Genomic DNA, 7,345 nt, shown 5'->3' with positions numbered 1-7,345 from the left:
CTCGCGATACTCGCATCCAGGCTGTGCGCCTGCGCAAATCCCCCCGTAAGGCGGTCGGTGCCAGGCCCCGCCCCAGTTTCCTAGGTAACGCGGCCTTCCGCGCCTCCCGGTGCTGAGCTGGCTGAAGTGTGTGGCGCTGAGGTCCCGGCTGGGCGGTGGCTCTCAGCGGCTGTGGCTGCTCACCTTCGGTCAGGTTCAGAAAGCCAGGAAGATGGAGCGCCGTCTGCATTACTGCGAATGCCGGCGGCAGCGGAGGAGCACGGAAGCTCTGTCCGACCAGCTTGGGCCTCTGGCAGAGAAAACAGGCATCTAAACAGCGTTTTCAGATGGGCTCCGGAACGAGACTCAGAGCTGTACAAATGACCCAAGGCCCAAGGGTGACACCCACTGAGGCCGAGAAGAAGTGGCCCGGACTCCGGCTTCTGAAGTCCGAGGCGCCCTGGGACCTTGGTTCTGGAACCTCCTGGAGTCAGCTGCATCCGCCCTGCGTTTGTTTGGCTATATACCTTCAGCTGACTGTAGCTCAAAAGTCTAGGTTTCCAGAAAGGAAGTGTGTAGACTGAGAGAGGGAAGCCAAAGTTTTCATCAGGTAGTTCCTGGTTCTTGTGAGATTTATGGGCCTCAATTTTCCTTTACCAAAAAGTCACTTAGTTTCCAAAGATTCATTTTAACTATTCTGAGTTTCATTAAAAAGAAATTTTCTCTCAGTCATGAGATCTTACATAATCGAGACGAATAATCGCATACACTGCATACTGTACAGGAACCAATTGCAAAAATTAGTTTAAAATTTCTTTTAAATGTGAACTATATCTAGTGTGGTAGACTAGTGTGGCTTCTATTATTTCTTATTCCTGAACTCTCTTGCATTTAAGAGGGTGCATTTTGATTTGATACAGTACCAAGAAATACAAAATAAAATAACATCACTGTTCCCCAGGATCTCAGTTGACAATACTTAAATATATATAACACCAGGGCACCAAAGATTTATGTAGTTTACCTTGTTGGAGAGTTAAGCCCCCGAGTGTGTTCATTTTGTATCTTAACACCTTTTTCTGCCACAGTTCACCAACATTCAGTTCTGCAATACTGACCTATAATCACCTCTTAGCCCAGTCATGATGGCATGCCCCTGTAATCACAGCAATTGGGAGACTGAGGAGGAGACTTGAGAGTTCAATACCAGTTTGAGCAAGACTGTCTTCTCTCTCTTTTTTTTTTTTAAACTTATATACTGAACTTGCACTATATGAGAAGTTATACTAGGTATTGTCTTAAGATAATGCCTCTAAAACTCTGGACTTGGGTTTCGGTTGAAAGAAATTTCAAGAACATAACCAAATACTAACACATAAACATATGCACATATATATGTGTACACACACGTACACACACACACACACACACACACACACACACACACACACGTGTACACACACACACACATACACACACACACATATTTCTTAAGGGTTCAGTTGTGGGCTTAAAACAAAATCTCTTGTTTACTCTGGTAGAGGAGACTGGAAGGTTAGGAAAATAGCTCTGGGGAAGAAAAGAAATATGGTCAAGCTTAACAAATTGGTAGAGGGTTTCCCAAGGGCTTGATTGCAGTTGATAACAGAGCTTAAAGTCTTACCTGGTCAATTTCTGGGATGGCTGTCTTAACCCAACAGGGAATTCTTCCAGCAGTGCTTTTAGCAGGACTGTCTATACACTCTTCCCTCCCCATCTTCCTAGTTTGACGTCTGTTGCTGTGATAAAACACTGAAGACCAGTCTGGGGAGGAAAGGGTTTCTTTCATCTTACAAGTTACAGCCCATCACTGAGGAACGCTAAGGCAAGAACTCAAAACAGGACCCTAGGTTGAATCTGGAGAGAAGAAGAGAAGCACAGTCCATGGAGAAATGCTGCTTACTGGCTTGCTCGCCACAGTTTGCTCAGCTTTTTTTATACAACCGAGGACCATCTGCCCAGGGTGGCACTGTCGACAGTGGGCTGGGCCCTTGCACAGCAATCATTAATCAAGAAAACACCACCCCCAAGACTTTGCCTATCGGCCAGTGTGATGGAGGTATTTTCTCCACTGAGATTCCCTCTTCCTAGATGACTGAGCTTGTGACAAGTTAACAAAAATAAAATAAAATAAAATAACTAGCCCACCATCCCATTTCCACTTCTTTTTAAGAGGCTGAGGCAATGAAAAGTCTTTGAGGAGATGTCTAGGTTTGTTTGTTTGCTGTTGTTGTTCAGTACATAGTTATCAGCTTAGCAAAGAAATAGATGAGAGCATGAAGAAGCAGCTAGTTGCTCCTTTGGAAGGGCTCCAGTCTATAGGCAGGAAGGCTCAGTTCTGCACAAAACATTGCTTGCCCGAGGGAGGAGGGACGACAAAGTGTCCAGCTGAAAGGATAACAAGCTTCATTAAATACGCAGAATTAGAAGCAAATCTCAATTTGTAAAGAGGATATGGTAGGTTTGTGGATCATAATATTTCATGTTTGCTTGGAAAATGGTATTCATTTATAAGAACAGTGAGGGAGAAGGAAAAAGAGGGGACTGGGGTTGGAAACTGAACATAGGGAGAATTAGGGCTTTGATTCAGTAAACACTGAGCCAGACAACACACTTGTTCACATATGTACCTGTGCTGATGTACATGACACAAATGTAATGAATTGGGAAAAATAGACTATAAAAATATGGAGAAAGTGGGTGTGAAAATGATGGTAATAAAGTTTTTATTGAGTGCCCACAATTGGGATTCATATGGTAAATCTAAAAGAGATGCATTATTTTGTCTTCTTTATAGGGAGAAACTGAAACCCATCTGGGATGTGTGTAGTATGTCGCATTGCTCACAATGAGAGACAGACTGACATTTGTAACTCAGTCATCCCAGTTCTGACTGTAGTTTCTCATCCCCCTCTTCCACTCTCATGTCCAAGAAACTAGAATAAACTAGATAAAGAGTTTGTAGAGCTGATAGAGAAGAGTTTAGTGCTGTTTTGAATCTAATAGCCCCCCAATTTTTTAACTACAGGAAGATGGCGAGTCTTTGAATGATAGTGGGGTCAGCGGAAAAAAAAACAATCAGAGAAAGACCTTGGAAAGAGTAAAAAGTGAGAGGAAGAGCAGGGCACTCTGAAAGATGTCAGTAGAAGAAACAGAAGACAGCCAGATGCACAGAAGATAACATGGGAAGGAAATGGGGCTGCAGTCTTGGTGGCTTTAACGAATCTAGGGAAAATTACTATTTGCAAAATCTATTGTGATGATGAGGATCTTCAAAATAGGATGTTTATTTTAATCTAAGGGGTTTTATTTAAGGGTTTTAATATAAAAAAAAACCACAAAACATATTTAGTTGAGCAGTGCTAAGAGAAGCAAGTTTGTAAAAGGCTTTGAATGATGGCATAACAGTGAAATGGGAGTGGTGGATATTGTTTGCCAAGAGATTAGTGATGCAAAGACAAATGTTGGTTTGCAACATGTAACACTGAACATGGGTTGACTCTTTCTGCATGCAGGGTGTAGTTTATATAAATTATAACATTCCAAATGAATACTTGTGAGCTAATGGCCCTTTGCAGTCTGGGTAGAAGGTAGCTAGGCACACACCAGGGGACTGCATGCAGAAACTTATTGTCCCATAGAATTAAGACTAGATTAGCACACTTGGGCCATGGGTAAGGGAGAGAATTGGGAGATGGTACTGGAAAGACCAATGTTGTTCAACTCTGAAGATGTGTGATTGTCAGTTTAAGGAGTCTGGACTTTATCTTGCAGACTCTGGGGAACGGTGGAGGAATGTTAAGTAGGGTAATCTTCAGGCTTCTTTATTGATTCATTGCTGCACATCAGTTACTTTCCCTATTAAAGGAAATGTTAGAAATTATTACCTGGATTTCTGCTTAAAGTGAATGGAAGTGAGAGTCTGACCACATGGCCACACTCCTATCCATCACCAGTCTAAAGTGAATTGGAGAGCCATTATACTGCCTCCTAAGAAGAATGGAGATAGGGCTACATTACACTTATGGGCAGTCTTTGCTACAAAAGTTTTTGGCTTTTGTTGAGACAGGGTCTCATGTAGCCCAAGTTAGTTTCTGAACTTGGTATGTAGTGAGGATAGCTTTGAACACCTAATCTTCTTGCTCCAGCCTCCTGAGTACTGCTATTACAGGAAAGCCTGATCTGATTGTAGAAATTTAAAAAATACTTTCATTAGTCCTTTTTGTTCAAATTTTCCAAGACAGAGTCTTGCTGTATAGCCCAGGTTAGCCTAAAACTCACCATGTAACCTAACTCCTGCCTCAGCCTCTCAAGCGCTGGAATTAGAGGCATGTGCCACCAAACCTGACCTACTGTAGAAGTTTTGATTGATTTCAATGTGACCCTTCATATGTTGTCATAAGAACTTAAAATTTAGGGGTGGGGCCGGGAAAAAAAAAAAAAAAAAAGAACTTAAAATTTGTTCAAACAAATTTGTGAATTTGATATAGAATTTGTGGTAGACAGAGAATACTTATTTTTTTTTTAGCCAAAGACTACAAACGCTAGATTGTTGATCATAGTTTTGCAAGTTCTTTTTAAATACTTACTTATTTTCAATCCCTCCTCCAGTGTCTGTCCCTGTCCCTATCCGTGTGTGTGTGTGTGTGTGTGTGTGTGTGTGTGTGTGTGTGTGTGTACACAAGTTTGAGTATCAGCAGAGGCCAGAATTGGCCATCAGATCTCCTGGAGCTAGAGTTACAGATAGTTGAAAGCTACCAGACATGGATGCTGGGAACTAAAGTCCTCTTCAAGAGTAACAAGTGTTCTTAACCTATGAGTCATCTCTTCAGCCCCTGATGGTCATATTTTTGACTTGTATATAATTTTTCAACTAGCTTCATGTCTTTTAGTCATTGTTTAGAAAGAGTCAGAGTTAGAGTGGGCTTTGAATGGAAATCAGGAGGTAACTTCATAGAACAGGGCTGCTTTTCTCTGCAAATATGACTATAAAGTTTTAGGAATCTGGCATGTAGTCACTCCCATAGTGGACAACCTGCCCAAGCATTGTGTGTCTTGCTCTTCATACATGGGTTGCTAAGAGCACCTTGGGGTACCTACTTGTGAGCAGACAGCTCTGGGTGCTTCTCTACCTCAGGGTTGTTTTGTGGAGTGGCATCCATGACTCTGGATTTTGTGGCTTACAAGATGATGCTATATAACATGAGTTCTTACGTCCCATCCCACTCCAAGCTCTGGGTCTGTGGTTCTGTGCTCTTGTCACCTTACACATTTGACAAGAGGAGCTGCAGATCTAGAAACATGTCTGTTTTTACATCACATGCTGTGTAGCTCTTTCCATGGGTTTCAGAGCATGTTTTGTTCCTTTTCTCTGGAAGCCACACTCCACCAATGAATTTTGTTGTTGACTCCATCATGTTTGGAACACTCTTCTACAGGCTTGAGGGTCCTGGGAACCTGGGTAAGAAGCTCAGCAGACAAGAACTGGGAAGGCCCAGCAATGCATGCTGTGCAGTGGTCCCCAGTCCCTGGCAAGCTCTCTCCTAATTGGCCTTGAACTTCCTTCCAGGGAAAAGAGTTCACAAAGTTTTTTATAACCAAGTTGGTAAGTTTGGAGCAATTATATTTCCTTAAGAATTATGCCCTTGTAAGTGGCAGTCCTTCATAAAAATAAATGAATAATAATGACAAATAGCCTGACTATCTGGCATATAGCAGTTGCCTTTAAATTAATTGGAAAAAATTGAATGTAAAAGTGAAATATCTAGAGTGACAAGGCCCTACACAGTATAATTCCCATCAAATTGCTTTATTCTACTTTCTTCTAAAGAATTTGTCAGCTCAAGTTGATCTAAAGACATTACTGAATTTGAATTCAAATGTAGTGCTGACCCTAAGATTTAAAAGTGAAATCCTTGGGCTGAGCACATGATGTACTTCATGTATGAATATGATAATCCGAGTCATGCCCTACTGTGAACCTTTCCATTGGATGTCAAAGCACATCAGTGGATAGTCCATGATAAGTTCACTAAAACCCAAAATGATGCTTGAGAAGGGATAAACTGCTTCTTTTGATGAACAGGGCGGCACGTGGCTGCAGGTGTACCTTCATCTTGAAAGATGTCTATGTAAACTGAGTGTTAACATTTCACATTATCTGCCTTCATACCAACAGCAAAGTCTGTGTGTGGGAGTGAGAAGGATACTAGTGAATTTTATTTGTGCTTTCTGATTTTCATATTATATATACTACATAAAAAGAAAAGCTTACCCAAAGTGAATATGAAATGTTTCTAAGGAGTTTGCTACATTTCCTTTTTTTTTTTTTTTTTTTTTTTGAGATAGAATCTCCTACAGCCAGTGCTCACCTCAATCTCGATAAGTAACCAGGGATGACCTTGAACTCCTGATCCTACTGCCTCAGTCTCCTGAATTTGCCATTTTGAAAGAAGGCTAATTTGAATCTGAATAACAATTTTCATGTTCTTATTTTCATTTTATAAAACCCACTTTTGGTGTGTCAGGATAATATAGTCACATTCAAATTGAATAGTTTGCAAGAAAGAGACTATATATACAATCCGCTTCTGATTGTCTCGAGGGAACTGAGAGCCAGGTTTTGAGAAAGGAATGGATTTACGTTAAGGAGTATTCCCAAGGAAGCTACTCTGTTGGAAGGTTCAAAATTGCAAGAAGAGTGAGTCTGAGGATAGACAGAGCCCAGAGGGTGTAGTCGATGAGACTCATGAGCGGGAGGGCTATAAGCAGGGCTCATATTCACTTAGTATGTACTGGTTTTGTCAACATACATGGTATTAAAATATTGAAACTCTGTTAGGTAGCCTTTGTCTTGAAGGCTGATTAGGTTCCTTTCCAGGGAACATCCACATCCCAGCTCTCCAGGGTAATAAGCTCACTCTACGGGGCTCCATCAGGATGCAGATCCTGAGCAACAGCCAGCATCAGGCTGATGGGAGGCTCTTTGTCACCTATGAGTGCCACAGCTAGCAGTGTTCAGTGTTCTGCATGTCAACCTCCCTCCAGAAAAGGAATAGAGAACTGGTCCTGATGCATGGAGATAAAAAGAGGAGCCAACCAAAGGGAAAAGGGTTTTCCACCAACAATCTTCACAGCAGCGCCCGTTTTAACGTAGGCCTGGTTGGGTTTCGGCACCACTTCCAACCTTGCACAGACATCCCTCCTTCCCTTCTCAGTCAACTTTGCTTCATGGCATGCCTTATTTTATAATTTCATTAGTCACCAGTCTGATGAAGTCATCACTGGCTTATCACACTTACAGTGCAATCAGTCACCCTGAGTTTTC

The sequence above is a fragment of the Onychomys torridus genome, chromosome 7 (genome assembly GCF_903995425.1).
Source record: "Onychomys torridus chromosome 7, mOncTor1.1, whole genome shotgun sequence".
In the NCBI taxonomy this organism is placed as follows: Eukaryota; Metazoa; Chordata; class Mammalia; order Rodentia; family Cricetidae; genus Onychomys; species Onychomys torridus.
This window is presented reverse-complemented; position numbering follows the sequence as displayed.